This window comes from Scyliorhinus canicula, chromosome 27 (genome assembly GCF_902713615.1).
Source record: "Scyliorhinus canicula chromosome 27, sScyCan1.1, whole genome shotgun sequence".
NCBI lineage: Eukaryota > Metazoa > Chordata > Chondrichthyes > Carcharhiniformes > Scyliorhinidae > Scyliorhinus > Scyliorhinus canicula.
Window position 1 is genome coordinate 12,017,140 of NC_052172.1, and position 26,318 is coordinate 12,043,457.

At 54.5% G+C, this 26,318-nt stretch overlaps 1 long non-coding RNA gene across 1 annotated transcript; it reads right to left on the reverse strand.

Moving 5' to 3' along the window:
* Positions 1 to 869: 869 nt before the first annotated feature.
* On the reverse strand, positions 870 to 26,318 carry LOC119957874. The gene is made up of 5 exons (XR_005458936.1): positions 26,216 to 26,318; positions 12,081 to 12,150; positions 10,931 to 10,977; positions 3,812 to 3,870; positions 870 to 1,546 (listed from the first exon to the last, which is right to left on the reverse strand). It is a non-coding gene; the product is annotated as an uncharacterized LOC119957874 (long non-coding RNA).

Sequence of the window (26,318 nt, forward strand, 5' to 3'; positions counted from 1 at the left end):
TGTTTGTGTGGGAGGGTTATGCCTCCGTACTTAAACCACTTCTTTCAAAACCCACCACTCTATAACTCCCACCCTGTACCCATAGAATCTATAGAATCCCTACATTGCAGGAGGCCTTTCGGCCCATTGAGTCTGTACCCACCCTCCAAAAGAGCACCCCACCTAGGCCCACTGCTCCGCTCTTTTCCAGTAACCCCACCTAACCTGCACATCTTTGGACACAAAAGGGGTAATTTATCATGGCCAATCCACCTTTGGAATGTGGGAGGAAACCGGAGCACCCATGAGGAAACCCACGCAGAAACGGGGAGAAGGTGCAAACTCCACACAGTCACCCGAGGCCTGAATTGGACCCGGGCCACTGGCGCTGTGAGGCAGCAGCGCTAACCACTGTTCCACCATGCTGCCAAAACCCACTACCCTATACCTCCCATCTTGTACCCTGAGCCCCCCACCCTGTAACTCCCATCCTGTACCCAAAACCCGCTCCATATCCCAGTCCCCTGTGCCTAACACTCCCTCTGCCCACCCTACAATTCCCACCCTGTACCCTAACCCCCTCACCCTACAGCTCCATCCTGTACTCTAAACCCCCTCTGTCTAAACCACCCTCCCCCCACCCAATTCTCTGCCCTAGAGGGTTGTGGATGTCTAAAGGTCTCTCGGGGAAATCGCAGGGACCCAGGAGCCGGTGGGAAAGCTGAGTAAAGGATCAGCCATGATCGTACTGAAAGGTGGAGCAGGCGCGAGGGGCCCACACTCTACCCCTGTTCCTATTTCTGACGTTCGGACGGACAACTCCCACCCTGTAGCTTGCTAATATTAACTGTTAGTATGTGACGGAGGAATAACGCAGCAGCTTGTCTTTACCTTCAACAAGTTTATTCTACATCCAACTGCGCATAGTTACAAACTCCATATAATTACCACCCCAGCAACCCTTACAGCTGTGTTCATTTATACTCTTTCAGAGGTTGAGCCAACAACTATTACCTGTCTGCAATAAGACGCGTAGCTGAACAATGCAGTTGCCGAAGTGTGAACTTACTGGTATATTGACATAGCTGACCTCCATCCTATAGCTCCCACTCTACACTCTAACCCCCTCCCCCATTCAACCACTCCTGCCACTCACCCACCCTTACAATTCCCACCCTGATACCTTTGCTCAGCCCTCAGTCTAAATACTGACTTTAGTTCCTGTCAAGCGGCACTAGTCAATCTCCCCAGGGTGACATGAGGTATAGATGTTATGGAGAGGCCAGCTCAGTTACTGTGGGTATAGGGGGATGTCCCGGATTCAAGGATAACGTCACTGGAAGGGGATAGCCCTTGGCACATGGTGCAAAATTAACATGGGCACAAGTTGCCTTTCAAAGGGCTGCGCGTCTAGTCCCTGTGCTCTGATTGGGTGATATAAGACTTTCATTTATAAATGCGAATTGCATGGTTGGATCCAGGAGTTTGTTCTGTGCTCCAGGCCCAGAGCTGGATCTTCTCCGGTTATTCGGCTTTAGGTTTTGATCCTGGGAGCTTCGCCTGGATTCTGCAACGAGAAGAGACGCAGGGATTGAAGAGAGACGGAGGTTGTTCCTGTGGCGAGGGGTTCATTTCCAGAGAGCGCGGGGGGGGGGGGGGGGGGGGGGGGGGTGGCTGAATAGGCTGAGCACACGTCTGGGTCAGTGGCAGAGCAGTCAGTGGGGGTAAAGGTCAGCGGAGGCGGGGTCAGCGGTGAAGGGGCTCTGTGTGGGGGGGGAGTAGGCATTTGGGAAGCGGTCAGTCAGTAGGGAATCAGTGAGGGAAACCTCACTGGGGGAGGGGCTAACAGGGAGAGGTCAGTGGACAAAGGGTCAGTAAGGGAGAGGGGGCGGCAGGGAGCATGTCATTGAGGGAGGGGGTCTGTGGGGTCGAGCTCACTCGCGGAGAGGTCAGTGGCGAGTAGGGAATGACAAGTGGCGTAAAAGTCACTGGGGGAAAGGTCAGTGGAAAGGGACGAGTGGGGTCGAGGTCACTGGGGGGGGGGGTCAGTGAGCGGGGCGGCTGGGATTGAGGTCGCTGGGGGAGGGGTTAGTGGGCAGGGGGAGTGGGGAATGGTGAGTAGGGTAAAGGTCACTGGGGAGGGGTCAGTGGACAGGGATGTGTGGGGAATGAATGAGAGAGGTCGGGGTCACTGGGGGGGGAGGTTAGTGGGCAGGGGCGAGTGGGGAATGGTGAGAGGGGTCGGGGTCACTGGAGGAGGGGTCAGTGGGCAGGGGGATTGGGGAATGGTGGGGGGGGGTTGAGGTCACTGGGGGAGGGGTCAGTGGGCAGAGGTGAGTGGGGAATGGTGAGTGGGGTCGGGGTCACTGGGGGAGGGGTCAGTGGGAGTGGGGAATGGTGAGTGGGGTCCAGGTCATGGGGAGGGGTCAGTGGGCAGGGGGAGTGGGGAATGGTGAGTGGGGTCGGGGTCATGGGGAGGGGTCAGTGGGCAGGGGGAGTGGGGAAAGGTGAGAGGGGTCGGGGTCATGGGGAGGGGTCAATGGGCAGTGGGAGTGGGGTCGAGGTCACTGGGGGAGGGGTCAGTGGGAGTGGGGAATGGTGAGTGGGGTCCAGATCATGGGGAGGGGTCAGTGGGCAGGGGGAGTGGGGTCGGGGTCATGGGGAGGGGTCAGTGGGAGTGGGGAATGGTGAGAGGGGTCGGGGTCACTGGGGAGGGGTCAGTGGGCAGGGGGATTGGGGAATGGTGGGGGGGGCTCGGGGTCACTGGGGGAGGGGTCAGTGGGAGTGGGGAATGGTGAGTGGGGTCGAGGTCACTGGGGGAGGGGTCAGTGGGAGTGGGGAATGGTGAGTGGGGTCGGGGTCACTGGGGCAGGGGTCAGTGGGAGTGGGGAATGGTGAGTGGGGTCGGGGTCATGGGGAGGGGTCAGTGGGCAGGGGGAGTGGGGAATGGTGAGTGGGGTCGGGGTCATGGGGAGGGGTCAGTGGGCAGGAGGGAGTGGGGAATGGTGAGTGGGGTCGAGGTCACTGAGGGACGGGTCAGTGGGACGGAGGCCATTGGGGAAGGGTCAATAGGAGTGGTCAGTAGATAACAGGTCCGTTGAGGAGAGAGGGCGGTGGGGAGCATGTCATTGGGGGAGGGGTCAACCGGTGCGGTTGGGTCTGTGGGGCGAGGTCACTGGGGTATGGGTCAGTAGAGGGGTGTTCAGTGGTGGGGGGGGGGGGGGGGGGGGGCTGTGGAGGGGGTATTTGACAGGGGTTAGTAGGGGGGGTGGAAGGGATCAGGCCAATTCCTTGTGGGAACATCTGCACAAACACTCTTTCACACACTCCTGTCTATACACTTACATACACTCACAGCCCTCTGACAGATAACTAGACCACCCGATATATATTCACACTCACATACACTTAATCTGTGCATTTCCAGGGTAAAAGGTTATAGTTTAGCTCTGATTTTACACTATTACCCCATTTGCAGATATTACAATCATACAATTCCAATAGTGCAGAATGAGCTCCAAAACAGCTTCCTACCTGGGCCCTCATCCCCCACCCTATCCCTGTAACCCAAACCCCCCCTAACCTGCACATCATTGGAGTGTGGGAGGAAACCCACGCAGACAGGGGGAGAACGTGCAAACTCCACACAGACAGGCACCCCAGGCTGGAATTGAATCCGGGATCTTGGTGCTGTGAGGGGGAAGTGCTAATCACCGTGCCGCCCTGGAGCGATATTCCCACAGGAATCACACTTGGACTGAGGAAACAAGGCAAGTGCTTATCCGAGGTCTCGCCCTCTTTGATATGAGCCAAGCCAATAAGAGAAACATACTTAGCACTGAAGTCCTTGATGTGACCTCTCACCAGCCCCAGGTACTGGTTGATGTGAACCTGCAGAGTAATGGGAGATTTCAATGAAGTTAATCAGGTAGATCACAAATTCCCCATATTCACAGTCAGAGCTCTTTATCCAGACAATGCAGCCTGCAGCGTGAAACAGTGCAACACACACACACATACACAGACACACAAGCACACACACACACATTACATAGAACAGTACAGCACAGAACAGGCCCTTCAGCCCTCAATGTTGTGCCGAGCAATGATCACCCTACTCAAGCCAACGTATCCACCCTATACCAGTAACCCCCGTCTATGTTTAGGACACTAAGGGCAATTGATCATGGCCAATCCACCTAACCCACACATCTTTGGACTGTGGGAGGAAACCGGAGCACCCGGAGGAAACCCACGCAGACACATTGACACACACACTGACACACATACACTGACACACACATACACTGACACACACACACACTGACACACACACAATGGGCGGGATTCTCCGAGAATCGGCGAGGCGGGCAGAAACGGCGCAGTGGAGTGGCGGGAACCACTCCGGCATCGGGCCTCCCCAAAGGTGCGGAATCATCCGCTCATTCAGGGGCTAGGCCTGCACCGCAATGGTTTGTGCCTGCCAGCCGGTGTGGAAGGCCTTTGGCGCCGCGCCAGCCACGGCCGAAGGACTCCGCCGGCCGGTGTGGGTCTGCGCATGCGCGGCAGCCGACGTCATCCCCACGCATGCGCAGGGGGGGTTCACCTTCCCACCGGCCATCGCGGAGGCTGACACGGCTGGCGTGTAGGAAAAAAGTGCCCTCACGGCACAGGCCTGCTCGCGGATCTGTGGGCCCCCATCACGGGCCAGGCCACCGTGGGGGCACCCCGCAGGGCCAGATCGCCCCGTGCACCCCCCGGAGCCCGCCCGCACCGCCAGGTCCCGCTGGTAAGGGACCAACTCCAATTTACTCTGGCGGGACCGGCATAGAACGGGCGGGACTTCGGCCCAGCGCGGATCGGAGAATCGCCGGGGGGGGGGGGGGGGGGGGGCCAACCGGCGCGGTTCCCGCCCCCGCCAAATCTCTGGCGCCGGAGATTTCGAGATTCACGCCGCCGCCCCCCCCCCCCCCCCCCCCCCCCCCCCCCGGCGATTCTCCGACCCGGTGGGGGGGCGGAAAGTCCCGCCCAATAGCACAAACATACAATGACACACACACAATGACACACACACACTGACACACACACACTGACACACACACTGACACACACACACACACTGACACACACAATGACACACACACACTGACACACACACACTGACACACACACACTGACACACACACAATGACACACACACAATGACACACACACTGACACACACACAATGACACACACACACAATGACACACACACAATGACACACGCACACTGACACACAATGACACACACACAATGACACACACACTGACACACACACACTGACACACACACAATGACACACACACACAATGACACACACACAATGACACACACACACTGACACACACACACACAATGACATACACAATGACACACACACACTGACACACACACACTGACACACGCACTGACACACACACACAATGACACACACCACTGAGACACACACAATGACACACACACACTGACACACACACACACACTGACACACACACACACACAATGACACACACACACTGACACACACACAATGACACACACACAATGACACACACACACAATGACACACACACAATGACACACACACACTGACACACACACACAATGACACACACACACAATGACACACACACACTGAGACACACACAATGACACACACACACAATGACACACACACACTGACACACACACACACTGAGACACACACACACAATGACACACACACAACGACACACACACACTGACACACACACACAATGACACACACACACAATGACACACACAGAATGACACACACACACTGACACACACACACTGACACACACACACTTACACACACACTGACACACACACACAATGACACACACACACTGAGACACACACAATGACACACACACAATGACACACACACACTGAGACACACACAATGACACACACACACACTGAGACACACACAATGACACACACACACTGAGACACACACACTGACACACACACACTGACACACACACAATGACACACACACACTGACACACACACACACTGAGACACACACACTGAGACACACACAATGACACACACACACACAGACACACACACACTGACACACACACACAATGCCACACACACAATGACACACACACACAATGCCACACACACACTGACACACACACACAATGACACACACACAATGACACACACACACAATGACACACACACACTGACACACACACACAATGACACACACACACACTGACACACACACACAATGACACACACACACAATGACACACACACACAATGACACACACACACAATGACACACACACACTGAGACACACACACTGACACACACACAATGACACACACGCACAATGACACACACGCACAATGACACACACTGACACACACACACACAATGGCACACACACACACTGACACACACACACAATGACACACACACACACTGACACACACAAACTGTGACACACACAATGACACACACACACACTGACACACACACACAATGACACACACACTGAGACACACATAATGACACACACATACAATGAGACACACACACACTGACACACACACACTGACACACACACTGACACACACACCTGACACACACACTGACACACACACACAGACACACACACTGACACACACACTGACCCACACACACTGACACACACACTGACACACACACACTGACACACACACTGACCACACACACTGACACACACACACTGACACACACACTGACACACACACTGACACCACACATACACACACTGACACACACACTGACACACACACACTGACACCACACACTGACAAACACACACTGACACACACACTGACCCACACACACTGACACACACAATGCACACACACACGACACCACACACTGACACACACACTGACACACACACACTGACACACACACACTGACACCACACACTGACACACACACACACTGACACACACCACACTGACACACACACACTGACACACACACACTGACACACACCCACTGACACACACACCACTGACACACACACACTGACACACACACACTGACACACACACACTGACACACACACACTGACACACACCACTGACACACACACAATGACACACACACACTGACACACACACACTGAGACACACACACTGACACACACACAATGACACACACACACTGACACACACACACTGACACACACACACTGACACACACACACTGAGACACACACACTGAGACACACACACTGAGACACACACACACTGACACACACACACTGACACACACACACACTGAGACACACACACTGACACACACACACACTGACACACACACACTGACACGCACACACTGAGACACACACACACTGACACACACACACTGACACACACACACTGAGACACACACACTGACACACACACACTGACACACACACACACTGACACACACACACTGAGACACACACACTGACACACACACACTGAGACACACACACTGACACACACACATGACACACACACACTGAGACACACACACTGACACACACACACTGAGACACACACACTGACACACACACACTGAGACACACACACTGACACACACACAATGACACACACACACTGAGACACACACACCGAGACACACACACACTGAACACACACACTGAGACACACACACACTGAGACACACACACACTGAGACACACACACACTGAGACACACACACTGACACACACACACTGAGACACACACACACTGAGACACACACACACTGAGACGCACACACTGACACACACACACACTGAGACACACACACTGACACACACACTGAGACACACACACTGAGACACACACACACTGAGACACACACACACTGAGACACACACACTGACACACACACACTGAGACACACACACTGACACACACACACTGACACGCACACACACTGAGACACACACACACTGAGACACACACACTGACACACACACACTGACACGCACACACACTGAGACACACACACACTGAGACACACACACACTGACACGCACACACACTGAGACACACACACTGACACACACACACTGACACGCACACACACTGAGACACACACACACTGAGACACACACACACTGAGACACACACACACTGAGACACACACACACTGAGACACACACACACTGAGACACACACACACTGACACACACACACTGAGGGACACACACACTGAGACACACACCTGAGACAACACACTGACACACACACTGAGACAACACACTGAGCCACACACACACTGAGACACACACACTGAACACACACACTGAGACACACCACACTGACACCACACACACTGACACCACACACTGACACACACACACACTGACACACACACACTGAGACACACACACTGACACACACACCTGAGACACACACACTGACACACACACACTGACACACACACACTGAGACACACACACTGAGACACACACACTGAAACACCCACACTGAGACACACACACTGACACACACACACACTGAAACACACACACAACTGACACACACACACTGAGACACACACACTGACACACACACACACTGACACACACACACTGAGACACACACACACTGACACACACACACACTGACACACACACACACTGAGACACACACACACTGAGACACACACACTGAGACACACACACACTGACACACACACACTGAGACACACACACACTGAGACACACACACACTGACACACACACACTGACACACACACTGAGACACACACACACTGACACACACACTGAGACACACACACACTGACACACACACTGAGACACACACACTGAGACACACACACTGACACACACACTGACACACACACACTGACACACACACTGAGACACACACACTGACACGCACACACACTGAGACACACACACTGACACACACACTGAGACACACACACACTGACACACACACACACTGACACACACACACACTGACACACATACACACTGAGACACACACACTGACACACACACTGAGACACACACACACTGACACACACACACACTGACACACACACACACTGACACACACACACACTGAGACACACACACTGACACACACACACTGACACACACACACTGACACGCACACACTGAGACACACACACTGACACACACACACACTGAGACACACACACTGACACACACACTGAGACACACACACACTGACACACACACACACTGACACACACACACACTGAGACACACACACACTGACACGCACACACTGACACGCACACACTGACACACACACACTGAGACACACAATGACACACACACACTGACACACAGAATGAAACACACGCACACTGACAAACACACACACACAATGACACACACACTGAAACACATACTGAGACACACACAGTGAGACAAACACACACTGATACACACAAACTGACACACAAATTCATACACACGCAATGACACACACTGACACACCCACACGTACACGCTGACACACACACACTGTCACACACACACTGACCCGACACACACTAACACACACACACACACAGTGAAAAGCAATTAGCAGTTAATGCCCTCTTGACGCTGAAACCCATCTTCTGCCTCAGGCAACCTGCAAAACTTCACATCTTTACACAGACAGTCTGGGGAGGGTCAGGAGGCTGGGGAGGAGCAGGAGGCTGGGGAGGGTCAGGAGGCTGGGGAGGGACAGGAGGCTGGAGAGGGTCAGGAGGCTGGGGAGGGACAGGAGGCTGGGGAGGGACAGGAGGCTGGGGAGGATCAGGAGGCTGGGGAGGATCAGGAGGCTGGGGAGGGTCAGGAGGCTGGGGAGGGTCAGGAGGCTGGAGAGGGTCAGGAGGCTGGGGAGGGACAGGAGGCTGGGGAGGGACAGGAGGCTGGGGAGGGACAGGAGGCTGGGGAGGATCAGGAGGCTGGGGAGGGGCAGGAGGCTGGGGAGGGACAGGAGGCTGGGGAGGGTCAGGAGGCTGGGGAGGGACAGGAGGCTGGGGAGGGTCAGGAGGCTGGGGAGGGACAGGAGGCTGGGGAGGGGCAGGAGGCTGGGGAGGGTCAGGAGGCTGGGGAGGGGCAGGAGGCTGGGGAGGACCTGGAGGCTGGGGAGGGACAGGAGGCTGGGGAGGATCAGGAGGCTGGGGAGGGTCAGGAGGCTGGGGAGGGTCAGGAGGCTGGGGAAGGACAGGAGGCTGGGGAGGGGCAGGAGGCTGGGGAGGGGCAGGAGGCTGGGGAGGGGCAGGAGGCTGGGGAGGGACAGGAGGCTGGGGAGGGTCAGGAGGCTGGGGAGAGGCAGGAGGCTGGGGAGGGGTAGGAGGCTGGGGAGGGACAGGAGGCTGGGGAGGGACAGGAGGCTGGGGAGGGGTAGGAGGCTGGGGAGGGGCAGGAGGCTGGGGAGGGTCAGGAGGCTGGGGAGGGTCAGGAGGCTGGGGAGGGACAGGAGGCTGGGGAGGGGTAGGAGGCTGGGGAGGGGCAGGAGGCTGGGGAGGGACAGGAGGCTGGGGAGGGGTAGGAGGCTGGGGAGGGGCAGGAGGCTGGGGAGGGACAGGAGGCTGGGGAGGGACAGGAGGCTGGGGAGGGACAGGAGGCTGGGGAGGGACAGGAGGCTGGGGAGGGGCAGGAGGCTGGGGAGGATCAGGAGGCTGGGGAGGGACAGGAGGCTGGGGAGGGACAGGAGGCTGGGGAGGGACAGGAGGCTGGGGAGGGACAGGAGGCTGGGGAGGATCAGGAGGCTGGGGAGGGACAGGAGGCTGGGGAGGGACAGGAGGCTGGGGAGGGACAGGAGGCTGGGGAGGGGTAGAAGGCTGCGGAGGGACAGCAGCTCCAGCACTAACCTTGTGTTTGCGGTACACCAGGGGAACGATGAAGACGGCAACCGCCACTGAGAACATAAGAAAGAAACTGTTAGGGTCTGTGTCGAAATTCATTTTTTCATAGCATGTGGGCGTCACTGGGCCTTTTGTTGCCCATCCCTAATTGCCCCTTGAACTGAGTGCCTGGCTCGGTCATTTCAGGGGCTATTTAAGATTCAACCACATTGCTGTGGGGTCTGGAGTCACATGTAGGCCAGACCGGGTAAGGACGGCAGATTTCCTTCCCTAAAGGGGACATTAATGAACCAGGTGGGTTTTTGCAGTTACATTCAATTTACATTCCAGATTTGTAACCAAATTTGAATATGGATTATTAAAAGTGTGAACTTAAATGTGGTAACTTGACCACAAAAAGGTCGTCGAAACAAGTTAATCTGAACGTTAAAATCTGCTTTAATATATTAAAATAGCGAAGTTTAAAATACAGCATGGACATAAAATGGGAGCAGCTAGCTAAAGAACAGCAACGGAATAGAATTAAAAATAACTGCAGGTAAATATGAATATGCACACGTAACAACAGCAAAGACTGATGACATCACAGCACTTACTGATGACATCAGCAATGGATTTAAATAAGAAGATGCATAATAATAACATTCTATAACATTAAACCGGAACCGTTTCCCTACAATTGTGTCAGGTTCTCTTCGTCTAATGTGAGCTCGTGGGCATCAGCGCTGGTCACCAAATGTGGTTGAACTGTCCCAGTGCACAGTTGCTAACTGGTCTGGTGACTGTTTTCTCGTGATGCATGAGATCAATTCGTTTAGCAGAAGCTGAGGTCCTTCCTGATCTTGCTGCTCAGTTTCACATCGGCCGCTGCATCTATCGCTGAGCCAGTTACATTTTTGTGGCTGCTCCGACTTTGATGCTCTGAACAACAGGACAAATGCCCCTCAGGGATTCCCCTGCTCGTTCACCTGTGCCTAATTTTGTCACGGCTGTTATTTCTTCCCAGTCCCCTGACGAGGGTACGGCAGACGATTGGGAGAACCTCCAATGGAGACGTGCACCCAAGGTCTCAAGGGAGAGATCGTGGAGTCAGAATGTCCGCTGAAGTCTGCTTTCACGGACTTAGTCACTGCGATGCGCGCAGCATGCACCTTACCCAGAATAGTGAGTGTGAGTCCATTGAATATAGCCCCGACGTACGTCATCAACCACAGCAACACACCGAACTGGAAAAGAGAGACAGAGAGGCAGACACAGCTTCAGCGCCTAATCTTTACAATCCCACTGTTAAGTAGTTGGAATGAAACTAAAAGTAAAGAATTGGATAAAGAAAGAAACTGATGGGGAGTTAGCTGCACAGAGGACTTGTGAGATGCTGATAGTCTAGGAGCAGGGTGAAACAGATACTTTGTCCAGCAAAGTAATTTGCAGTTTCGGGGCCGAGATCACGGCCATACCTAGTCGTAAAGCAGGGCTCTCGCTCAGAATCAGAAAAGAAAGCAGAAGAAGTCTGCCTCAATCAGACCCCATATATTCTACTCTAAACGAGAAGAAAGATCCCCAAAAGAAAGCTTACAAGCCCTGTGTGGTAATTATTTTCTGGATTTGGCTCATAGTGTTGAAACCTATAGGGTGTTGTTTTGGGAAAGGCGTTTTCTCGGACTTTAGGAAAGTAGATCGTTTTGGATTGATTTAAGTGTACTGTCTGGCTAACCGTTATTGGCCAAACATCTTTCCCGAAGGTCGCACTGGCTTTCGATGAATATCCAGCAAACGATCCCCGCACCCCTCACAAGACCAAGGTTCTGGCTGTCTGCCAAGCCGTCCACTCATTCATTCAAAACCTATTTTGCATATCCGATTGAAACCTCCGGCATCGCTTCCGATAATCGGCAGGAGCTTGAGGCCGATTCTAGCAGGATTGACTGCCCTATTCTGCTGGGCCCCGTCGACAGGCCAGAAACCAGATTATAACTAATCTCAAAGCTAAAATACGGCGGATGCTGGAGATCTGAAATTAAAACAGCAAATTCTGGATAAACTCAGCAGTTCTGGCAGAATCGGTGGAGAGAGAGAGACAGAGTTAACGTTTTGGTTCAGTACTGTAAAAGGATCATTTACTACGGGCAATTTAGCATGGCCAATCCACCTAACCCGCACATCTTTGGACTGTGGGAGGAAACCGGAGCACCCGGAGGAAACCCACGCACACAGGGGGAGGACGTGCAGACTCCACACAGACAGTGACCCAGCCGGGAATCGAACCTGGGACCCTGGAGCTGTGAAGCATTTATGCTAACCACCATGCTACCCTGCTGCCCCGATTAATCAGACGTGCTGATTAATCCGGCATTTCCTGTTTTTATTTCAGATTTTCATCTTTCACCCCACTTGCAGTTGTTGTTTGAGAAGCTGCTGCAGGAGACTTGGGTCTACTTGCATTGACAGCAAAGGTTCACAAACAAAGAGAGAGACACAATTGGGGTCGGCAGGAATGTGGGTTTGAGATCACATTCAGGTCAGCCACGATCTCACAGAATGGCGGAGCAGGCTCGAGGGGCTAAACGGCCTGACCCTCAACCGAAATCATATGTTTGCACGTGCACCAGCTGGAACACAAGCGGCACAGTTTTGAATCGAAGGAGCAGAGAAATGGATATGGGTTTGAGCAGCAGACAAGCTGTGACGTGTGCTGAGAGATCTGCATTCCTCTTGAGCAGGAGGGGTGGAAAGGACTGACAGCTTGTCACCACATCCTCCCCCACTTCTGCTTTCACCCCAGATACGCTCAGAAGCCGGAGCAGTGTGTGACTGTCAGCCTCATGAACCTGTCTGTCCACTTCCTGGAACAGTAGCGCCAACTTGTCGAAATTTAGCCCAATCTCCTCTTTTCAGCCATTAGGCCGGGAACGTGACAACAGTTGTTTTTGCCGTGTGGATCGCGAGTGCTCATGGGAGGGGGAGGGGCCAGGCAAAGAAAACAACCTGAAATAACAAAGGTGCTGGATGAAGTGATTACAATCAGTGAAAAGTGGCAATCGGCAAACTAGTTTCTGATCTGTGCTTCCTACAGAGTGCTGCAATGTACTCAATACTGTTCATGGACACTTAGAGTGACAGACACGTCCACACCAGTACTGTACCCCAGTGTTATACAGTGACAGACCCGTCCCCACCAGTACTGTACCCCAGTGTTATACAGTGACAGACCCGTCTCCACCAGCACTGTACCCCAGTGTTATACAGTGACAGACCCGTCCCCACCAGTACTGTACCCCAGTGTTATACAGTGACAGACCCGTCCCCACCAGTACTGTACCCCAGTGTTATACAGTGACAGACCCTTCCCCAACAGTACTGTACCCCAGTGTTATACAGTGACAGACCCGTCTCCACCAGCACTGTACCCCAGTGTTATACAGTGACAGACCCGTCCCCACCAGTACTGTACCCCAGTGTTATACAGTGACAGACACGTCCACACCAGTACTGTACCCCAGTGTTATACAGTGACAGACCCGTCCCCACCAGTACTGTACCCCAGTGTTATACAGTGACAGACCCGTCTCCACCAGCACTGTACCCCAGTGTTATACAGTGACAGACCCGTCCCCACCAGTACTGTACCCCAGTGTTATACAGTGACAGACCCTTCCCCAACAGTACTGTACCCCAGTGTTATACAGTGACAGACCCGTCTCCACCAGCACTGTACCCCAGTGTTATACAGTGACAGACCCGTCCCCACCAGTACTGTACCCCAGTGTTATACAGTGACAGACCCGTCTCCACCAGCACTGTACTCCAGTGTTATACAGTGACAGACCCGTCCCCACCAGTACTGTACCCCAGTGTTATACAGTGACAGACCCGTCCCCACCAGTACTGTACCCCAGTGTTATACAGTGACAGACCCTTCCCCAACAGCACTGTACCCCAGTGTTATACAGTGACAGACCCTTCCACACCAGTACTGTACCCAGTGTTATACAGTGACAGACCCGTCCCCCCCAGTACTGTACCCCAGTCTTATATAGTGACAGAGCTGTCCCCACCAGTACTGTATCCCAGTGTTATACAGTGACAGACCCGTCCTCACCAGTACTGTACCCCAGTGTTATACAGTGACAGACCCCTCCCCACTAGTACTGTACCCCAGTGTTATACAGTGACAGACCCGTCCCCACCAGTACTGTATCCCAGTGTTATACAGTGACAGACCCGTCCACACCATTACTGTACCCCAGTGTTATACAGTGACAGACCCATCCACATCAGCACTGTACCCCAGTGTTATACAGTGACAGACCCGTCCTCACCAGTACTGTACCCAGTGTTATACAGTGACAGACCCGTCCCCACCAGTACTGTACCCCAGTGTTATACAGTGACAGACCCCTCCCCACCAGTACTGTACCCCAGTGTTATAGAGTGACAGAGCCGTCCCCGCCAGTACTGCACCCCAGTGTTATACAGTGAAAGACCCCTCCCCACCAGTACTGTACCCCAGTGTTATAGAGTGACAGAGCCGTCCCCGCCAGTACTGTACCCCAGTGTTATACAGTGAAAGGCCCCTCCCCACCAGTACTGTACCCCAGTGTTATAGAGTGACAGAGCCGTCCCCGCCAGTATTGTACCCCAGTGTTATACAGTGACAGGCCCGTCCCCACCAGTACTGTACCCCAGTGTTATACAGTGACAGACCCGTCCGCACCAGTACTGTATCCCAGTGTTATAAAGTGACAGACCCATCCCCACCAGTACTGTAGCCCAGTGTTATACAGTGACAGACCCCGTCCCCATCAGTACTGTACCCCAGTGTTATCGAGTGACAGACCCATCCCCGCCAGTACTGTAGCCCATGTTCACATATTTTCAAGAACAAACAAACCCCCCTTACAAAAATAAGAGAAACAACAAAAAAACACATAAATAAACAGATTATAACTATGTCACACATTCCCCTAGACTACATGCCCCGCATTAAACGATAAACAATAATAAATACAATAGTAAACACAAAATACCCCCCCACCCCGGGTTGCTGCTGCTGCTGACCATCTCCTAACGCTCCGCTAGAAAGTCTAGGAACGATTGCCACCGCCTGAAGAACCCTTGCACGGATCATCTTAAGGCAAATTTTACCTTCTCTAATTTAATAAACCCTGCCATGTCGCTGATCCAGGCTTCCACACTTGGGGGCCTCGAATCCTTCCACTGCAACAGAATCCTCCGCCAGGCTACCAGAGACGCAAAGGCCAGAATACCGGCCTCTTTCGCCTCCTGCACTCCCGGCTCGTCCGATACCCCAAATATTGCGAGCCGCCAGCTCGGCTTAACGCGGGTGTTCACCACCTCGACACCGTCCTCCCTACGCCCTTCCAGAACTCATCCAGTGCTGGGCACGGCCAGAACATGTGAGCGTGGTTTGCCGGGCTCCACGGACACCTCACACACCTGTCCTCTACCCCAAAAAACCGACTCAGCCTTGCCCCAGTCATGTGCGCTCTGTGCAGAACCTTAAATTGTATCAGGCGAAGCCTGGCGCAAGAGGAGGAAGACTTTACCCTACCCAGGGTGTCCGCCCATGTACCCTCGTCTATCACCTCCCCAAGCTCCTTCTCCCATTTACCTTTTAGCTCCTCCACCGAGGCCTCCTCCTCCTCCAGCATCTCCTGGTAGATCGCCAAGACCTTGCCCTCTCCAACCCACGCCCCCGAGAGTACCCTATCCTGGATCCTGCGTGCTGGCAACAGCGGGAATGCCCTCACCTGCCCTCTTACGAATCCCCTTACCTGCATGTACCTGAAGGCATTTCCAGGGGCGAGCCCAAATGTTTCCTCCAACGCCCCAAGGCTCGCGAACGTCCCGTCTATAAACAGGTCCCCCATCCTTCTAAGACCTGCCCTGTGCCAGCTCAGGAACCCTCCCATCCATTCTCCCCGGGACAAACCAATGGTTCTCTCGGATCGGGGCCCACACCGAAGCCTCTACCTCCCCCCTGTGGCGTCTCCATTGCCCCCAAATTTTGAGGGACACCGCCACCACTGGACTCGTGGTGTATCTTGTCGGCGGGAGCGGCAGCGGTGTCGTCACCAGCGCTCTCAGGCACGTGCCCACACAGGATGCCATCTCCAGCCTCTTCCACGCCGCCCTCTCCCCCTCCATTACCCACTTGCGTATCATCGCTACGTTAGCAGCCCAGTAGTACCCGCATAGATTAGGCAACGCCTTCCCTCCTCTGTCCCTGCTCCGCTCCAGAAACACCCTTCTCACCCTCGGGGTCTTCTTCGCCCATACAAAGCCCATAATGCTCCTGCTGACCCGCTTAAAAAAGGCCTTAGGGATCAGAATGGGGAGGCACTGGAATATAAAAAGGAACCTCGGGAGCACCGTCATCTTCACCGACTGCACCCTACCCGCCAGGGAGAGCGGCAGCATATCCCACCTTTTAAACTCCTCCATTTGCTCCACCAGCCTCGTCAAGTTGAGCTTGTGTAGGGCCCCCCAGCTCCTGGCCACCTGGATCCCCAGGTACCTAAAACTCCATTCCGTCCTTTTCAGAGGAAGCTCATCTATCCCCCTTCCCTGGCCCCCTGGGTGTACTACGAACAGCTCGCTCTTCCCCATGTTGAGCTTATAACCGGAGAAGTCCCCAAACTTCCTAAGGATCCGCATCACCTCCGGCATCCCCCCCACCGGGTCCGGCACATACAATAACACATCGTCGGCATACAGCGATACCCAGTGTTCCTCCCCCCCCCCCCCCCCCCCCGCACCACTCCCCTCCAGTTCCTGGACTCCCTCAAAGCCATCGCCAAAGGTCAATTGCCAATGCAAATAGCAGGGGGGATAGGGGGCACTCTTGCCTCGTCCCCCAGTACAGCCGAAAGTATTCCGACCTCCTCCGATTCGTGGCCACACTCGCCACCGGGGCTTCGTATAGTAGCCTAACCCAACTGACGAACCCCTTCCAGAATCCGAACCTTCTCAATACCTCCCAGAGGTAACCCCACTCCACCCTATCAAAGGCCTCCTCCGCATCCATAGCCGCCACTATCTCCGCCTCCCCCTCCACTGCCGGCATCATGATTACATTTAGGAGCCTCAGCATGTTGGTGTTTAGCTGCCTTCCTTTCACGAAACCCGTCTGGTCCTCGTGGATGGCCCCCAGGACACAGTCCTCAATTCTAGTCGCCAACACCTTCGCTCACAGTTTTGCATCCACATTGAGGAGCGAGATTGGCCAATACAACCCACACTGTAAGGGGTCCTTGTCCCATAGAACATAGAACAGTACAGCACAGAACAGGCCCTTCGGCCCTCAATGTTGTGCCGAGCCATGATCACCCCACTTCAAGATCAGTGAGATCAGCGCCCTAGACATCATCGGGGGTAGGAACCCCACCTCCCTCGCTTCATTGAAAGTCCTCACTAGTAGTGGGCCCAGCAGGTCCATATACTTCCTGTAAAATTCCACCGGGAACCCATCTGGCCCCGGTGCCTTCCCCGCCTGCATACTCCCCAGTCAGTTCCTCCTGCCCTACCGGTGCCCCAAGCCCCACCACCTGCCCCTCCTCTACCCTCGGCAACCTCAGCCGGTCCAGAAACCGCCGCATCCCTCCTCCGTCGGGGGCTCCGACCTATACAGCCCCTCATAAAAGTCTCTAAAGGGCGGCACGGTGGCACAGTGGTTAGCATTGCTGCCTACGGCGCTGAGGACCCGGGTTCGAATCCCGGCCCTGGGTCACTGTCTGTGAGGAGTTTGCACATTCTCCCCGTGTCTGCGTGGGTTTCACCCCCACAACCCAAAGATGTGCAGAGTAGGTGGATTGGCCACGCTAAATTGCCCCTTAATTGGAAAAAATGAATTGGATATTCTAAATTTATAAAAAGAAACAAAAAAAAAAAATAAAAGTCTCTAAATACCCCGTTTATTCCCACTGCACTCCGCACCGTGTTCCCCCCTTTATCTCTAACTCCCCCGATCTGCCTCCCGCTTCCGAAGCTGGTGTGTCAGCATCCAGCTAGCCTTCTCCCCGTGTTCATACACCGCACCTTGCGCCTTCCTCCACTGTACCGCCGCCTTCTTGGTAGTCAACAGGTCGAACTCGGCCTGGAGGCTTCGTCGCTCCTTGAGTAGTCCCTCCTCGGGGACCTCTGTATACCTCCTATCTCCCCTTACCATCTCCCCCACCAGCCACTCCCTCTCTCTCCTCTCCTTCCCCTCCTTGTGGGCCCTAATGGAGATTAGCTCTCCCCTTTTTTAAAATAAATTTAGTGTACCCAATTAATTTCTACCAATTAAGGGGCAATTTAGCGTGGCCAATCCACCTACTCTGCACATTTTTGGGTTGTGGGGGCGAAACCCACGCAGACACGGGGAGAATGTGCAAGCTCATCACGGACAGTGACCCAGAGCCGGGATCGAACCTGGGACCTCAGCGCCATGAGGCTGCAGGGCTAACCCACTGCGCCACCGTGCTGCCCAGATTAGCTCTCCCCTGATCACCGCCTTCAGCGCCTCCCAGACCACCCCTACCTGCACCTCCCCATTATCGTTGACATCTAGGTATCTTTCTATGCACCCCCGGATCCGCCCGCTCGCCTCTTCATCCGCCAACAACCCCACCTCCAGGCGCCACAGCGGGCGCTGGTCCCTCTCCTCCCCAAGCTCGAGGTCCACCCAGTGCGGGGCATGGTCAGAGATGGCTATGGCCGAATACTCCGTGTCCTCCACCCTCGGAATCAGCGCCCTGCTCATCACGAAAAAGTCAATCCGGGGGTAGGCTCTATGGACGTTGGAAAGGAATGAGATTTCCCTGGCCCCCAGCCTAACAAACCTCCACGGGTCCACTCCTCCCATCTGGCCCATAAACCCCCTCAGCACCTTGGCCGCCGTCGGCCTCCTACCCGTCCTGGACCTAGAGCGGTCCAATGCTGGATCCAATACCATATTGAGGTCTCCTCCCCCTCAATTATCAAGCTCCCTGCCTCCAGGTTCGGGATCCAGCCCAACATGCGCCGCATAAATTGGCATCGTCCCAGTTCGGGCCATACACATTTACCAAGACCACCCGCACCCCCTGCAGCTTACCACTCACCATCACGTACCTGCCTCCATTGTCTGCCACAATGCTCAGAGCCTCAAACGACACCCGCTTCCCCACCAAAATCGCCACCCCTCGGTTCTTTGCGTCCAACCCCGAATGGAAGACCTGCCCTACCCACCCCTTTCTCAGCCTAACCTGGTCTGCCACCCTCAGGTGCGTCTCCTGGAGCATGACCACATCTGCCTTCAGTCCCTTCAGGTGCGCGAACACACGGGCCCTCTTGCCCGGCCCGTTCAGGCCTCTCACATTCCAAGTTATCAGCCGGCTCAGGGGGCTACCTGCCCCCCTCCCCCCCGCCGATTAGCCACCAGCCTTTCTGGGCCAGCCACGTGCCCGCGCCTCCTGCACTCTCCGTTCCCCCCGCCGGCAGACCCCCCGCCCCGACTCTCTCTACAGACTCCAGCCATTGGCCATTCCAGCCATTGGCCATTGCAGCAGCATCCCAGTTCCTCCCCCCCCCCCCCCCCCCCCCCCCCCCCCGTTCCCCGCCACCCCCCCCCCAGCTAGGTCCCCCCCTAGCTGCGTTGCTCCCCCCATAGCACTCCCGTAAGTCAGCTGACCCCGGCCGCTCCCGCCACTCCATCGACTACCCAGTGTGAGAATCTCCCCTCCCCCCCCCTCCTGTCCATCAGCGGGCGCTCCTCTCCGGCACCACCCTTCCCCCCCCCCCCCGACCCCGCCTCCCCTAGCGCGGGAAAAAGCCCGCGCTTTCCGCCAAGCCGGCCCCGCCCCCTCTGGCACAGCTCCCTTTCACGGCCTAATCCCAGCTCCCCCACCTCGGGCCCCGTCTTCCAACCACCGACGCCCACACTCTCACCAGACCCCCACTACAAACCAAAAACAAAGAGAAAAAGCAGGACCAAACAGAACAGAACATGCCCCCCCTCAAAACACAACAATCACATCAATCCCCTCTCGACATCCCCTCGCCACCGATCCTCAATCCGAGTCTAACTTTACAGCCTGGATAAAGGTCCACGCCTCCTCCGGCGTCACGAAGTAGTGGTGGCTGGCGGTCCTTGAAGGTGACCCACAGTCGCGCCAGCTGCAACATTCCAAATTTCACCCCCTTCTTGGCCACCTCCACGCTCCAGTCCAGGTATATCCGGACCTCTGCATTCTCCCACCTGCTGCTCCGCTCTTTCTTTGCCCACCTTAGAACACACTCCCTGTCCACAAAGCGGTGGAACCGCACCAGCACCGCCCGCAGCGGCCCATTGGGCTTGGGTCTCCCCGCCAGGACTCAATGGGCCCCCTCCAGCTCCAGGGGCCCCGGGAAGGCCCCCACGCCCATCAGCGTGTTCAGCATCGTGACCACATATGCTCCGACATCCGACCCCTCCACCCCCTCCGGGAGACCCAGGATCCGCAAGTTCTTCCTCCTCGACCGATTCTCCATGTCCTCGAACTTTGCCTGCCATTTCGTGCGCCTCTACCTTCACCGCCAGGCCCAAGATCTCGTCCTCGTTCTCCGACGCCTTTTGCCACACCTCCCGGATCACCGCCCCTTGGGTGTCGAGCAGCTTGTCAATCGAGGCCTTCATCGGCTCCAACAACTCTTCCTTCAGCTCCGTGAAGCAGCGCTGGAGAAATTCCTGCTGCTCCTGCGACCATTGCGCCCACGCTGCCTGGTCTCCACCCACCGCCATCTTAGTTTACCTCCCTCGCCCTTCTCGCCACTCCAAATCTACTTTCTTCACCGCTCCACTCCAAGTCCAATCCATACAGTGCCGGGGGAATATTGCTGTCACCTTCCCACTCTGGGAATCGCCGAACAAATGCCGTTGGGAGCCCTAAAAAGAGCCCATACATCCGTTTCTGGCGGGAGCTGCCTAACAAGCGACTTGGCTCCGCATAGCCGCAACCAGAAGTCCAGTACTGTACCCCAGTGCTATACAGTGACAGACCCTCCCCCACCAGTACTGTACCCCGGTGTTTTACAGTGACAGACCCATCCCCACCAGTACTGTACCCCAGTGCTATACAGTGACAGACCCGTCCCCACCAGTACTGTACCCCAGTGTTATACAGTGACAGACCCTCCCCCACCAGTACTGTACCCCAGTGTTATACAGTGACAGATCCGTCCACACCATTACTATACCCAGTGTTATACAGTGACAAACCCTCCCCCACCATTACTGTACCCCAGTGTTATACAGTGACAGACCCGTCCCCACCAGTACTGTACACCAGTGTTATACAGTGACAGACCCTCCCCCACCAGTACTGTACCCCAGTGTTCAGTGACAGACCCGTCCCCACCAGTACTGTACACCAGTGTTATACAGTGACAGACCTGTCCCCACCAGTACTGTACCCCAGTGTTAGACAGCGACAGACACGTCCCCACCAGTACTGTACCCCAGTGTTATACAGTGACAGACCCGTCCCCACCAGTACTGTACACCAGTGTTATACAGTGACAGACCCGTCTCCACCAGTACTGTACCCCAGTGTTATACAGTGACAGGCCCTTCCCCACTAGTACTGTACTCAGTGTTATACAGTGACAGACCCGTCCCCACCAGTACTGTACCCCAGTGTTATACAGTGACAGACCCGTCCCCACCAGTACTGTACCCCAGTGTTATACAGTGACAGACCCGTCCCCACCAGTACTGTACCCCAGTGTTATACAGTGACAGACCCGTCCCCACCAGTACTGTACCCCAGTGTTATACAGTGACAGACCCGTCCCCACCAGTACTGTACCCCAGTGTTATACAGTGACAGACCCGTCCCCACCAGTACTGTGCCCCAGTGTTATACAGTGACAGACCCGTCCCCACCAGTACTGCACCGCATTGTTATAGTGACAGACCCGTCCCCACCAGTACTGTACCCCAGTGTTATACAGTGACAGACCCTCCCCCACCAGTACTGTACCCCAGTGTTATACAGTGACAGACCCGTCCACACCATTACTATACCCAGTGTTATACAGTGACAAACCCGTCCCCACCAGTACTGTACCCAGTGTTATACAGTGACAGACCCATCCCCACCAGTACTGTACCCCAGTGTTATACAGTGACAGACCCGTCCCCACCAGTACTGTGCCCCAGTGTTATACAGTGACAGACCCGTCCCCACCAGTACTGTACCGCATTGTTATAGTGACAGACCCGTCCCCACCAGTACTGTACCCCAGTGTTATACAGTTACAGACCCGTCCCCACCAGTACTGTACCCCAGTGTTATACAGTTACAGACCTGTCTCCACCAGTACTGTACCCCATTGTTATACAGTTACAGACCCGTCTCCACCAGTACTGTACCCCAGTGTTATACAGTGACAGACCCTCCCCCACCAGTACTGTACCCCAGTGTTATACAGTGACAGACCCGTCCCCACCAGTACTGTACCCCAGTGTTATACAGTGACAGACCCTCCCCCACCAGTACTGTACCCCAGTGTTATACAGTGACAGACCCTCCCCCACCAGTACTGTACCCCATTGTTATACAGTGACAGACCCGTCTCCACCAGTACTGTACCCCATTGTTATACAGTGACAGACCCGTCCCCACCAGGACTGTACCCCTATGTTATACAGTGACAGACCCATCCCCACCAGCACTGTACCCGTGTTATACAGTGACAGACCCTTCCCCACCAGTACTATACCCCAGTGTTATACAGTGACAGACCCGTCCACACCATTACTGTACCCAGTGTTATACAGTGACAGACCCTCCCCCACCAGTACTGTACCCCAGTGTTATACAGTGACAGACCCGTCCCCACCAGTACTGTACCTCAGTGTTATACAGTGACAGACCCGTCCCCACCAGTACTGTACCCCAGTGTTATACAGTGACAGACACTTCGCCACCAGTACTGTGCCCAAGTGTTATACAGTGACAGACCCGTCCCCACCAGTACTGTACTGCATTGTTATAGTGACAGGCCCGTCCCCACCAGTACTGTACCCCAGTGTTATACAGTGACAGACCCGTCCCCACCAGTACTGTACCCCAGTGTTATACAGTGACAGACACTTCCCCACCAGTACTGTATCCCAGTGTTATACAGTGACAGCCCCGTCCCCACCAGTACTGTACCCCAGTGTTATACAGTGACAGACCCGTCCCCACCAGTACTGTATCCCAGTGTTATACAGTGACAGACCCGTCCCCACCAGTACTGTACCCCAGTGTTATACAGTGACAGACCCTTCCCCACCAGTACTGTACCCGTGTTATACAGTGACAGACCTGTCCCCACCAGTACTGTACCGCGTTGTTATACAGTGACAGACCCGTCCTCACCAGTACTGTACCCCAGCGTTATACAGTGACAGACTCGCCCCCACTAGTACTGTACCCCAGCGTTATACAGTGACAGACCCGTCCCCACCAGTACTGCACCCCAGTGTTATACAGTGACAGACCCTTCCCCACCAGTACTGTACCCCAGGGTTATACAGTGACAGACCCGTCCCCACCAGTACTGTACCCCAGTGTTATACAGTGACAGACCCGTCCCCACCAGTACTGTACCCCAGTGTTATACAGTGACAGACCCGTCCCCACCAGTACTCTACCCCAGTGTTATACAGTGACAGACCGGTCCTCACCAGTACTGTACCCCAGTGTTCTACAGTGACAGACCCATCCCCACCAGAACTGTACCCCAGTGTTATACAGTGACAGACCTGTCCCCACCAGTACTGTACCCCAGTGTTATACAGTGACAGTCCCTTTCCCACCAGTACTGTACCCCAGTGTTATACAGTGACAGACCCATCCCCACCAGTACTGTACCCCAGTGTTATACAGTGACCGACCCATCCCCACCGGTACTGTACCCCAGTGTTATACAGTGACAGACCCTCCCCCACCAGTACTGTACCCCAGTGTTATACAGTGACAGACCCTCCCCCACCAGTACTGTACCCCATTGTTATACAGTGACAGACCCGTCTCCACCAGTACTGTACCCCATTGTTATACAGTGACAGACCCGTCCCCACCAGGACTGTACCCCATTGTTATACAGTGACAGACCCATCCCCACCAGCACTGTACCCGTGTTATACAGTGACAGACCCTTCCCCACCAGTACTGTACCCCAGTGTTATACAGTGACAGACCCATCCCCACCAGTACTGTACCCCAGTCTTATACAGTGACAGACCTGTCCCCACCAGTACTGTACCCCAGTGATATACAGTGACAGACCCTTCCCCACCAGTACTGTACCCCAGTGTTATACAGTGACCGACCCATCCCCACCGGTACTGTACCCCAGTGTTATACAGTGACAGACCCGTCCCTACCAGTACTGTACCCCAGTGTTATACAGTGACAGACCCGTCCCCACCAGTACTGTATCCCAGTGTTATACAGTGACAGACCGTCCCCACCAGTACTGTACCCCAGTGTTACACAGTGACAGACACTTCCCCACCAGTACTGTACCCCAGTGTTATACAGTGACAGACCCGTCCCCACCAGTACTGTACTGCAGCGTTATACAGTGACAGACCCATCCCCACCAGTACTGTACCCCAGTGTTATACAGTGACAGACCCGTCCCCACCAGTACTGTACCCCAGTGTTATACAGTGACAGACCAGTCCCCACCAGTACTGTACCCCAGTGTTATACAGTGACAGACCCGTCCCCACCAGTACTGTACCCCAGTGTTATACAGTGACAGACCCGCCCCCACCAGACGTGTGCTGATATTAAAAATGTCTCAATATCCTGACACTGAATTGACATCTTGGTTAGAGCCTCGGCACGTTGTTATCAGTAAGAGTGTTTATTAAACTCAATCTATTGCAAGGGCAGCACGGTGGCACAGTGGTTAGCACTGCTGTATCATGGCGCCGAGGTCCCAGGTTCGATCCCGGCTCTGGGTCACTGTCCGTGTGGAGTTGGCACATTCTCCCCGTGTCTGCGTGGTTTCCGCCCCCATAACCCAAAGATGTGCAGGGTAGGTGGATTGGCCATGCTAAATTGCCCCTTAATTGGTAGAAAAGAATTGGGTACTCTAAATTTAAAAAAATAATTTAAAAATAAATACATAATAAACGCAGTCTATTGCTGTGGTTTTGTTAGTTTAATGTACACCGATCTCTTAACCAGCAGCTGTCACTGATCCTGCTGCACCCTACACACACCCATTCTACCCTCTCAACACATTCCCAGGCATCTCAGCCCTCACCTTCAGGGAATCCAACAAGTCTTCCACGAGGAAAAGCCGGCGGAGATGTGTGACTGCGCTGGTCACGTAAAGCACTGTTATCTCTGAGTATTTCCGTAACTGT